Genomic DNA, 12,847 nt, shown 5'->3' on the forward strand with positions numbered 1-12,847 from the left:
TTCCCTGTGGTCTGTTTCCTTCTGGCTTTCCCACCAATATCCTATACGCATTCCTCGTCTTCCCCATTCATGCTACATGACCTGCCCACCTCATCCTCCTTGACTTGACCATTCTAATTACACTAGGAGAAGGCAATCTACCAGAAACCAAAATAATGAACACTGAAGATGGAAATTTCAACGATTGCCGGAACTTTGAAAAAAATCGCTCAACACTCGAGTCTGTCTATTCCCGAAACACAAAGTCACGCATTACANGCAATCTACCAGAAACCAAAATAATGGACCCTGAAGATGGAAATTTCAACGATTGCCGGAACACTCGAGTCTGTCTATTCCCGAAACACAAAGTCACGCATTACATATGGCAGCTGCGTTATCCTGATGAGTAACTGAAACATGAGTCCGTCCAGCGCTCCATGACCTCTGGTCTGCTGACCAAATGAGAACAGATGCAACTACTCGTTGAAAACTATTAAACTTAACATAATAACAACAGTGTTGCACTGTAAGTTACAGCCAAAGTTATTGCTGGCTTAATTACTTAAGCACCATCCATTGAGGATAGCTCCACCATTCGGCACTGGATGGAGGTGAGTGGTCAGCTTCACGCCCCTGCAGCTTTACCCCCAAAGAGAGAAACTTCAGTTACCCACTTATATAGAAAGCAGAATGGGCCCAGAGCCCATTATGGAGTCAAGAAATACGAGGGATAGTCAGTAAACAGATCACAAATTGAAGTAAAACAGTTGTAATGGATGTAATAGGTTTTGTATATGTACCACTAGGTAGCAGCACAGTCCAGCTTCATGACATTGTAGGCAGCAGACGCGCATGCGCATATTCAGAGGCTGGTTTCAGTAGTCAAAATGGCGACCGTGTTTGAGGAGTATAATACCGCAGAGCAGCGTTCTGTTGTATGTTTTCTGTGGACAAAAAGACTCAACGCAAAGGATATTCATAAAGAAATATTTCATGTTTACGGTGATGTCTGTCGCATAACAACTACGTCGAGAAATTCACTCAAGGACGTTCGAAAGTCACAGATGATGGCCGCTAGGTGCGGAAATGGCTGAGACAACAGCCAAAACACTTCTATGCTGCGGGTTTCGACGCACTGGTAAAGCGATGGGACTAGTGTATCAGTGTTGGTGGAGGTTATGTCGAGAAATAATTTTTGGGGGGTTCAGATACATCACCTGTTTGACGTTTTATATCCATTTTGAACTGTTTACCGACTCCCCCTCGTATCTCTTTACCCCTAGCCGGAATCGAACCACGATTCATCGGTTGTCCAGTCTAATTATTATACCGATTGAGTTAACCTGGTTCCCATGCGATGCAGTGTGGTCTGGTTAAAAGGTACAAAAGTTTCGGAGGAAATTGCTGCTCCCCTTTTCAGTTAGGAATATAAATATTACGTTTTCTAGATGATAACAAACTATTAAACGTTTATTACGCAATGCATCATCTAGAACTGAAATAAAACTAAGCTGCAGAATTCCAGCAACGGTCAATGAAACTGAAATCACCTTTTTCAGAAGAGTGTTATTTTCGCAGTTCTTGGAAAGGAGGAAGTATTTAAGGCGCAGGGCAATATTTGCTGACTATGAAAATTCGTGTATTCGTGTACCTGCTTGCGTTGGACGGTGTTCAAAGTCACGTGCAAATAAGAGAATTCCGCAGAATTTACAATGAACACCAAGTTCGTTTCCCTACGGCTGTTGCTGAGAAAATGAGAAATCTTGAGCCCTCTGTCACGTGACGACAAGTAAACCAATTCTCCCATTCGTAATTTCATCTTAACCTCAGCTTTTCCGGAATGGCATCTGACCGGTTCTCGGTCGGTATAGAGACTGGCTATGGGTTGGATCGCTCTGGGACCCACCCAATGGGTACCCGGAGATCTTTCCCAGCGGGTAAAGCGGCCGGCGCTTGAAACTGACCACTCCCTTCTGTCTAGTGGAGCTATACCTCCACTCCACCTATAAGTCTTAGTGGCGTGGTGCTTAATTAATTAAACACAGGGCAACTTTACCTTTTTACTGAATACTTTCACAGGAACCTGCTGTTGGCTGTTTGGGCCCTGTGGAAGTGAAGTATGTTGCCGACGTTTTGCAGCGACATCCTGCCTCCATTACAATGAAGATGGAGGCAGCATGCTCCTCCGAAACGTTGGCAACTATCGGTCGGTCTATCGGTGTCACATCCCAGAAAACAGTAATATTCAGCAGAAAGGGGGCATAAAGGAAAGAGAAATAGCAGGAGGGATAGAAGGAGAGGAGAAATGTAGGAAAATGGGAGAAAAGAGAAGAAAGAGGTGGAAGAAAAAAGATAAGCAAAAGGAAGACAGAATAAATACGAAGGAAGAATGATGGTAGAAGAGAAAGTCTAGGAAAGAGGGCGGGAAGTAGAAGAGAGAGGGGATGATGAAAGAGGATGAATAGACGAATGAGGTGAGAGAAAGAAAAGGAAGAAGAAACATGAGGTGGAATGAGAAAAGCAGAAAGGGAGACAAGAATTTGGAGAAACAACAAGGAACGAGATGGAGCAAAACAGGAGGCAACAATGGACAGGAAACAGCAGATAAATGAGGTGAAAGAAGAACAGAAGAGGATGACTAATGTGTGTGATTTGTGGGAGGCACTGTGTCTAGGATGTGACGCCGTGTAGTCCGGTAGGAGTTCTCTAGTAGAAGTAGTAGTAGTTCTGCAGGTGTGGTTCTTGGTGTTGGCCCTGCTTAGTTTTCGACCCTGAAAATGGAGGCGATATGTTCATCCGAAACGTTGGCAAACTACCAGATTACACGGCATAACATCCCAGGAGACGGTATTCTTCGAGATCGACACTGAAGCCCTGCGTCACCAAGCGCCTCGGCGGTAGGCAATCCAGAATTCAATCTTAAACTGTACGGAAATGAATCTGCTTACACAGACTTGCCCTGACCTACGAATTTCCTAACTTATGAGCTCATTAAATTAACAATCATTTGATCCAGGAGGAAATTAAGAGGAGATTAAACTACCATTCAGTCCAGAACCTTTTGTCTTCTCGTCTGCTGTCTAAAAACGTAAAAATCAGAATATACAAAACTATAATTTTGCCTGTTGTTTTGTGTGGGTGTGAAATTTGGTCTCTGACATTAAGGGAGGAACAAAGACTGAGGGTGTTTGAAAACAGAGTGTTGAGGAGAATTTGGACCGAAGAGAGATGAAGTGACAGGAGGTTGGAGAAAACTGCATAATGAGGAGCTTCATAACTTGTACTCTTCTCCAAGTATAATTAGAATGATCAAGCCAAGGAGGATAATTGGGCAGAGCATGTAGCACGAATGGGGGAGACGAGGAATGCATATAGGATATTAGTGGGAACGCCGGAAGGAAAGGGACAACTAGGAAGACCAAGACGTAAGTAAATTAAATAAAACATATTAAAATGTATCTTAGAGAGGTATTATGTATGGTATTGATTGGAACCAGTGGACGATTCTTGAGAACACGGTAATGAACTTTCGGGTTTTTATAACATTTTGGAACATTCTTGAGTGGCTAAGCGACTTGCGGTTTCTCAAGAAGGGCCCAGCTCCGCACCGTTTGTTAGTGAGACTTACGCTCCGAATAGTTGGACTTAACGTCTCGAAATTCGAGGTCGGAAAATAAAAAGGTCGAGTTATAAGAAGTTATGTATTACGTCATTGCCTTAAGAAGAAATTCAAGCGGAACTTCTCAGAGCCAAGAGAAGAAGAAGACGTCCGTCCGAAGCGAAACAGTGGCGAGATGAGACAAGGGTTACTGAACCCCTCACATTCATGTCCCGTCTCCTTATTTGAAGGTTAAGGGGCTGAGTAGGGCTCAATAGGAGAACCAATTGAGATATGACAGCGAAACTTCTGTCGCTTTAGTGACGGGCTCTTCAATGTCAGAGATTATATAAGAACAAATGATATAGGAAGAACATTGTTATGAGGGACGAGTAAAAGCTAAAGTTAAAGGTAATTAATTAAGCACCACGCCATGAAGACGCATGGGAGAGTTGAGGTATAGCTCCACAATTCTTGACCGCAGCACTGGGCGAAAATAAATGGTTAACATCAAGTCCCGGCGAAAGAGACACCGGTACTTATTGGGTGGGTAGTACCAGAACTGGTCTGGATGCTGTGAAGGAGAGAAATACCTCTTGCCTCTGTCAGGAATCGAACCCCGGCCATCGAACTATCTCGGCTCCTTTTGAGACGCGTAAGAAAGTATAAACTTCAAAGATTTACAATACCAGAAAAATCATTAAAATTATTCAGAACTTAAAAAGAGTCAAGCTTTAGTTTACAGACCAATTTAACTTAAGTTCTATTTAGGGGTGAATCAATGCCGCGCCATAGCTAAAGCGGTTAGTCACTGGCTTTCCACCGCGGCTGCCCGGGTTCAATCCCGGGTCTGGTCAAGTGGGATTTGTGGTGGACAAAGTGGTTTTTCCCAAGTACTTCGGTTCCCCTGCCAATCTCCATTCCACCAATTGCTCCACAATCACCCTCACCTAACATCTGGGGCTGGTACAGGCCAGAAGTGGCCGCAGTACAAGGGACTAACAAGGGAATGGTCCGATCCGACATGTCGAAACCTGCCCTTATTTTTTTTTTTTCACTGCAAGAGTACACACAACAAAATCCACTGTCAAAATTTTAGCTGCTAATACGCACTGCAAGTATTTTTTAAAAATTTCTGAACATGGCCAATATTGTAGCCTGCCAGACCCTTGGAAAAATGTCCGCCCCTAGCAGAGCAGTACGCAACACGCAACACGGCTGACTCACAGCCTAGGATGGGGTTGTACAAACCTCTGCTACAAGCGGTTCTGCGTACAGAAAAAATGAGTGACTTCTTCAATTTTTAAAAAATACTTGCAGTTCGTATTAGCAGCTAAAATTTTGACAGTGGATTTTGTTGTGTGTACTCTTGCAGTTAAAAAAAATAAGGGCAGGTTTCGACATGTCGGGTCAGACCATTCCCTTGTTAGTCCCACCCCAATAGCAATAAAAAAAAATAGGGGTGATTCATCGATTCGTACCATTTATCGGTGGCGTGTTTGGGGATTTTACCGATCCTTCTGTACTGGATTATATGTCAACGGGGAAGAAAATTATGTAATAATGTAATATATTATCATTACTGTAATCACACATTTTTAGAACCGCGTTATCTTAAACTGTTTATGTGTATAAAGTAGTTCTTGTGAATGGCGTTGGACCTTTGTCGCACTGTCCAGCCGTAATTTCAATGCCGCTCCGTGCATCGACCCAGATTCTGTGCATCCTTTTCTAGTGCTGAAGTACGACAGAGAGAGAAACAGTTGGGCTGCGTGCGTAACAGTGACGTCACGCATGAGGTGAATGAAGTCTGGCCAATGAGAGGCCACAATATGGAGGTGGGGCGATCAGACCATATGCTCTTATTGGTGCACGAACATTGTGTTAACTCAGCGCTAAATTCTCAATGCTTCAATGTCCTACCAAAGAGAAAAAACGAAACTATGTGACCTATTGAGTTAAATTATAACATCAGAATCATAACATGTATAGATAAGCTGTGAGTGTCATATCCTTTCTCTTCATTCAAACAATTTTTCTCACAACTGAACTGAGGTACAGAATGTTTGATAATAACTTTACCCATTAGCGTGGGGGCACGCGGTAGCGTAGCTGGTTGAGGCACTATGCTACAAGCCGGAAGGTCGCGGAATCGAATTCTGATGAGGTTTTTTTTTTTTCAATTGACCTAATCCTTCCAGCCGCACTATGGCCCTGGGTTCGACTCAGCCTCTAACAGAAATGAGTACCAGGAATATTCTTGGATTGTTTTGGGGGGTAAAGGGCCGCCGGCGAGTATGGCTGACAACCTCAACAACAGCCGATTATCTAGAAAATGTGGGAGCCTCGACGTCTCACAACCCTGTGGGCCTCCACGGCCTGTTACAGGGATAGCTTTACTTTTACTTACTTTACTTGTACCCAGTAGCGTAACTCGTTCTCGAGAAGCGACAGTTGCTCAGCTGTCCGTTTGGTTCGTGTTCACACTTGACACTTCCTTTTGTGTTGGTCATTTCGCGGCGCTATGTACAGGAGGACTCTGCAAGACCTCCACGCCCGCCAGCTTTGAATCCCTTGGATTTTTACCTGTTCGGACACGCAAAATTCCTTGTGTATGCAGCTCCTGTTGACAATGAAAAGGCAATTCACCATCGCATTGTGGATGCCTGTCAGACTATCTGCAACCGTCTTGTAAATTCAACATTATGGGGCCATCATCAGTCATAAAACAAAAAACAAACTCCGTGGCTTGTAGTCCCCAAGCGAACTATACCGACCAAGCGACAGGCGCTTGCCGGCGAAGTTAGCGCCAACTTTAGCGGATAGAGGATATCACGTGGCCAGCGCAACGGTTCCCCACGGCCGTTAATCTCGGTTTTATAGACCGGAGCCGCTATTCCCTTTTAGTAGCTCCTCAATTATCCTCACGTGGCTGAGTGGACCCCGTTCCAGACCCACTACTTCTAAGAAAATCTGGTAGCGTTGGGAATCGAACCCGGGACCTTTAGATCTGTAGCCAGGAACTGTGACCACTAGGTCACAGAGGCTGTCTAAGTAATAAACTTAGAGTTCCATGAAACGTTCGGGAGATCTTGAGTAGCTGAGCGACTGGTGGCGTCTCAATTAGGGCCCAGCTCCATGGGGCTAGTTTCTCTTTGAATCATGACACTTTTGCTATGTTCTCTGAGTAAGGAGGATCGAATGAGGTGCGCTGCAACTACAACGACAATTCAGAGTGATGAGACAGCGTAACCGCACCGCAGTGACCTAGTTGCATGCAGTGGATACAAAAGGCTCACACTACTCACCAGCCTCGTTACTCTCCACAAAATCAAACTGAAAATACATTCACTTACCAGGAAAATGAGCCCGTGCCGACACGAACCAAGCCTGCTTGCTAACTGCTTCACCCTAGTTTCTTGCTTGGCGTGTCCTTCCGAAACGTCGGTTGACTTTCAACGGCGTACACGATGCTATATCCCAGAAGATATGCGAGAACCTCAGATTATTATATTAAACATTTTTTCCCCTTTGGCACTACACCCCCAGTGGGCCTAGGCCTACATCCATGAACTTCTCCGTTCACTTCGGTTTTTCTAGATCTTACACATTCGGTAGGACTCCTTGGGCGGGTGATCAGCTCGTCGCAAGGCCTCTACCTGTACACAAACACAGAAAAACGCACACACACAAACTAAACATCCATGCCCTGAGTGGGATTCGAACCCACGATCCCGGCTTCCGAGGGAGCGAAGGCAGTTCATGCCTTAGACCGCGCGGCTACCGCGACCGTCTAGTTTACAAATGTAGCCCGCAATATTCACTTGATCGCCTATCTAGGGCAAAACACGCTGTGAACTGATAAATGAAAAAGAATATTTCAATGCTTTCTTTTGAAAATTTGTAAATCATCATTGACAAAACAGCCATTTTCGAACCATGGCCTTACTTAGAAGATCCGATTTTCACTCCTTTGGATTTCACAACAATTAGTTTTACACAGCAAGGTCATCAGCCTTGTGTCCAAACCCAAACCTGGGGGATTAGTTCCCTATATTTATGTCCCCTTGTGACAGGGTGATCAAGTTATACCCCCCCCAGGCACAGAGTTCCGGTTTCTTCAAACTTGGACGAGTCCCAGGCCTATGGTTGCTGGTATTCTAACCGTCTACGGGGGAAATCATGTAAATACCTTCTTAGCTTAAATCGTAAAAGGAATATTCGTATGATATACAAGTAAATTGCCTGTGTTTGTTTGAGTATATGCTCTGTTTCGTTGCCCCAATCATGCTCACTTTGTGATTGGCTTTTGGGCCCTTTTTGATTTTTAATTCGCTTAGTGGGGGGGGAGTCCAACTGGGTCCACTCGGCACGGCGGCCACTGATTGGCCTATTGTAGCCTGCCCCGGGTGATTATGATGATGGAGAATTTGGTGGAAGGAAGATTGGTAGGGGAAACCGAAGTACTCGGAGAAAACCTGCCTCAACGCCACTTTATACACCACAAATCCCACTTGACCAGATCCGGGATCGGGAACCCAGCGACTAACCGCTTGAGATATGGCGCGGCCCTTGGGGCCCTTCAATTAACTTACTTACTTACTTACTTACTCATGAAGCTGAGCCCTTCTGGAGGAGCCGCCAGTTCTGCAGCCACTCAAGAATTTCCCAGCATTTTATGGAGTCCGAAGGTTCATTACCGTGTTCACAAGAGCCCTCCACTGGTTCCTATTCTGAGCCATATCAGTCCAATCGATACCATCCTACTGTATCTCTCTAAGATCCATTTTAATATTGTCCGCCCACCTACGGCTTCGTCTTCCCAGTGGTCTCTTTCCTTCTGGCTTTCCACCAATATCCTATACGCATTCCTCTTCTTCCCCATTCATGCTACATGACCTGCCTATACCATCCTCCTTGACTTGATCATTCTAATTATACTTGGAGAAGAGTACAAGTTATGAAGCTCCTCATTATGCAGTTTTCTCCAACCTCCTGTCACTTCATCTCTCTCCGGTCCAAATGTTCTCCTCAACACCCTGTTCCCTTTAATTCACACGTAAATATATTATAATTGAAATCAAATATATTGGTTATGCAGACTATTTTTCCGTGAGGTTGCCTCCAAAAGATACGAGTATAATGTAGCCTGGTTCGCAGTATAGATGGGCATTAAGGTCTTATTTTGTTATCAGTTATGTAGGCCAAGGTATGAGTCGTTCAGGCATGGAAACTACAACAGACCTAAATGAATAGAGTAACCTTGAAGCGGTGTTAAAAGCTGGCACTTCGTTGTGAGCATAGCACAGTTCTGCGCGAAATAATATTGCTAATTCCATGACGTAAGACCCTCCTTCAGGTATAACTAAGCCATCTCCTGCTTGCGACACATTCGGGATATTAATTTTCTTTTTGCGTCGTACTAGAATTATAATTCTATCTATGGCTCTACAGCCGTTGTGAACCTTGGCCGCTTTTTTTCAGTTTCTAAATCTTTTTTTTTATTGCTAGTGGGGTGGGACTAAGTCCCTTGTACTGCGGCCACTTCTGGCCTATTGTACCAGCCTCAGATAATAGGCGATGGTGATTGTGGAGCAATTGGTGGAATGAAGATTGGCAGGAGAAACCGAAGTACTCGGAGAAAACCTGCCCCAGCGCCACTTTGTCCACCACAAATCCCACTTGACCAGACCCGGGAAGCCAGCGACTAACCGCTTGAGCTATGGCGCGGCCTGACTCAGCCTCTATCAGAAATGAGTACCAGGAATCTTCCTGCGGGGTAAAGGGCGGACGGCGTGTAAGGCTGGCAACCTCACCGCCATCTGTGAGCCGATTGTCTAGAAAATGTGGGGGCCTCGATGTCTCACAATCCTATGGGCCTCCACGGTCTGTTACAGGGATAGCTTTACCTTTACTTTGGTATTGTCCTTGAGCCCCCCTGTGGCCTACGTCAGGTCACTACCAACATTCGTGCGAACAAAATGGCTAGAGGACAGGAGGGGAATATAGCGAAATTCACTGGCCGGCGAGGGCGCTAAGAACCTCGGATGTAGCCTAAATATTTTAGTATTATTTAGATTAATGTAATTGTTCGCTTTGAATGAGAATTACATTCTCAAGGAAGACTGGCTTGCTCAGCTGTAGGGGCACAGGATAATGAAGTTAGAGCCACCGCTCTCCAAAACAAACAGATGAATGCTTACATGCTAAAGTGAGCCAAGTGCATTTCAAACCTAAATGCTAATTATGACGATTATGAAATTTCTGAACACGAAGTGTCAGTCTGTCTGTCCCATGTATGAGTCTGGGATTTCACACGCCCTGCTCCGTGTTCGGGTTCAATAACAAACTGATTAACGCTCTGAAACCTAGTCCTTGTGAAATTACTAGCTGTTCAGCCAAACAATAAATTCCCCAACTTATTATGCAGCCCGAAGGTCCAATTACCGTGGTCACGAGAGCCCGCTACTGGTCTATATTCTCAGCCACCTGCATACCATTTCTCTAACATCATTTTTAATGTTATCCTGTCATCTACGTCTATGTCCAAGTAAAAACGAGATGGTAAATTTGTCACTGCGACATGAAGACGTATGGAGGAGTGGATGTATAGATCCATATTTTCTTGACCTCGGCATTAGTTGGAAATGATTTGTCAGCTTCACGCCCCGACCGCTTTACACCCGGGGAAAGCACCCCCGGTAGCCATTAGATAGGAGGTTAGGTGGGCCCCAGAACCGGTCTGGACAATATGGAGAAGATAAAATTCTGATCCTGCCGGGACTCGAACTCCGATCCCTCCGTCGTCCAGCCCGTAGGCAGTCGCTATACCAACTACTCTACCCCGACTCCTATGTCTAAGAATTCCTACTAAATCTTTGTATTAATTTCTTTTTAATACTTGCTACACGCTATGCCTATTTTATCCCCTTGGTCTGATAATTCTGATAATATCAGGCAAAGAGTACATGTTATGGAGCCCCACATTTTGCAGTTTCCTTTAGCCTCTTATTCTATTATCTTATTGAGGTCCAAGTGGGGGGCACGCCGTAGCGTAGGTGGTTGAGGCACCATGCTACAAGCCGGAAGGTCGCGGGATCGAATCCCGAAGAAGTCACTGGATATTTTTCAAATTAACTAATCCTTCCAGCCGGACTATGGCCCTGGGGTCGACTCAGTCTCTAACAGAAATGAGTACCAGGAATATTCTTGGGGGTAAAGAGCGGCCGGCGCGTAAGGCTGACAAACTTACCGCCATCTGTGAGCCGACTGTCTAGAGAAAATGTGGGAGACTCGACGTCTCACAACCCTATGGGCCTCCACGGTCTGTTACAGGGATAGCTTTACCTTTCTTTACCACTGGTGTTGGTTGTGACTATTGATGCCATAGCAACTACCCTGGCATCTTTGAGCGGATGTGGTGGTCCAGGATGAGACGTGTCGAGGAGTGCATTGAATCTCATGTAGGACATTTTGAGCGCTTATAAATACACTCTTCCAGCTGTAGCTCATAATTAGATGTTTCCGGACACATGTTGAGTATGAGCATGGGGGGTGAGCCATAAAAACCGGCCCTCGCACTGCGACCTTCAGTGATCTACTGTTCTTCTCCTTTGGATTAACTCTATTAATCCTACACTTCGAATGAAATGTAGGACTTTATTTATTCGGGCTTCATGAAAGTCACTTGGTTCCATGAAGAAGTGACCCAGCTATGGCTTTACAATCTCACAGGATGTGTGTGGGCGATTCATCTTCTTGTAGGCACTTTTCACAGGTTGGGTCCTCTGTCAGTCCCAGTTTGGAAAGGTGCCCCTTCAGGTGGCAGTGCCCGGTAAGTAATCCTACCGCCCATCTTTGACACATGTTGATACGAACATTTTTTATTTTTTGGTACGTGGGACTCGTGTTCAAATTGTCAACATGTTTCAGTGACACCCTATATATACAATGGATAATGTTCAGCATCCTGACGATCTGGTCACGGTCACAAACCGTCAAAAGGCGCAATGGACACAGCTGCGGCTGTCATTCTCTGCAGAGAAACGTGTATATCTTAGATTCAAAATTGTCTCGGAAAATCTGTACCCTAATTTGTTAGGAACTGTGGCAAGTTTTGTGCTATTGCTGTACTAAGGAAAGTTTCTTAAAAACACTTAATATTATCTTACGTCACTCACACTGTGCAATAATTTGTTTTCATTTAATAGCCATCAGCATAGGATAGACTGGTTAACATTCCTCTCTGTCTCGAAGGAAGGACATTCCAAGTGATGTTTACTCCTATTTTCCTTAGTCCCTAGAGGGAAATTCTCTGAGCTTAAAGTAAAATATCTTAAGATTATTTGATTCTATATCCTTATGGGCACACATTTCGCAACCAACCTTCCAAAAGTCGCCGTATAACAACTACATAACTCCACAGACCAGAACCCTTCTTGAGAAGTTAACAGTTACCGACTTGCTTCCCGCTTGGCTCTCTCTTCGATGATGAAGACGGAGGTAGCTCGTTCCTCCTAAACGTAATGAGATTTCTACCAGACTGCATAGCGTTACATCCCATAGTCACATCTGTGAGGAACTTCATATCCAAAAACAAATTGGTACATCGCAATAAAAGAAATTACAGGCCAACAACAGACAAATTTCAGCAAAAATATCTTTAGGCTTTTGCGTATCACTGCTTTTGCTTACAAGACAACAGGAAGTCAGTTAGACCAGTTTAAAATGAACAAAGGCATTTCGAACCTAATGGAACAGATGCCCACTGATCCAGTGATAACTTCAAGGTTTCTTAACAACCCCCAGATAACATAGTCTTCATGTTACATAATGTTGTATTGCGCGTATGTTACAACAACTCTCTTGTCATGTTCCTTCGGGTTCACTGAAAAATCACTGTGACAGGCAACCACGCCATTTCAGTACGTCTTAAAATGACAACTACAATGTTGCCCTCCATTTTGCTGCGAGTTATTTCAGTATCTTGATTTTCTAATTATCTTTCGCTAGTTCTCAAAAGTGAATGGAGAAATGATATAAAATATAATCTATGGAAATCTTTAAAATTTTCCGAAAATGTTTCGGGGTGTTGAGAACAGTATTAAGTTGCTTTTAAAGAAATATTTAATAAAAATTTAACGTTATCGAAAATTTATAATTGTAGTAAGTATAAAATATGGCCGCGCCGTAGCTCAAGCGGTTAGTCGCTGGCTTCCCGCCGCGGCGGCCCTGCTTCGATCCCGGGTCTGGTCAAGTGGGATTTGT

At 44.4% G+C, this 12,847-nt stretch overlaps 1 long non-coding RNA gene across 3 annotated transcripts in view; it reads left to right on the plus strand.

Annotated features, from left to right (window-relative positions):
- The window catches only part of LOC111866871, a 74,622-nt gene that overhangs the window by 19,427 nt on the left and 42,348 nt on the right, over positions 1–12,847 (plus strand). The window lies entirely within an intron of this gene.

Source organism: Cryptotermes secundus, unplaced genomic scaffold (genome assembly GCF_002891405.2).
Source record: "Cryptotermes secundus unplaced genomic scaffold, Csec_1.0 scaffold673, whole genome shotgun sequence".
In the NCBI taxonomy this organism is placed as follows: domain Eukaryota; kingdom Metazoa; phylum Arthropoda; class Insecta; order Blattodea; family Kalotermitidae; genus Cryptotermes; species Cryptotermes secundus.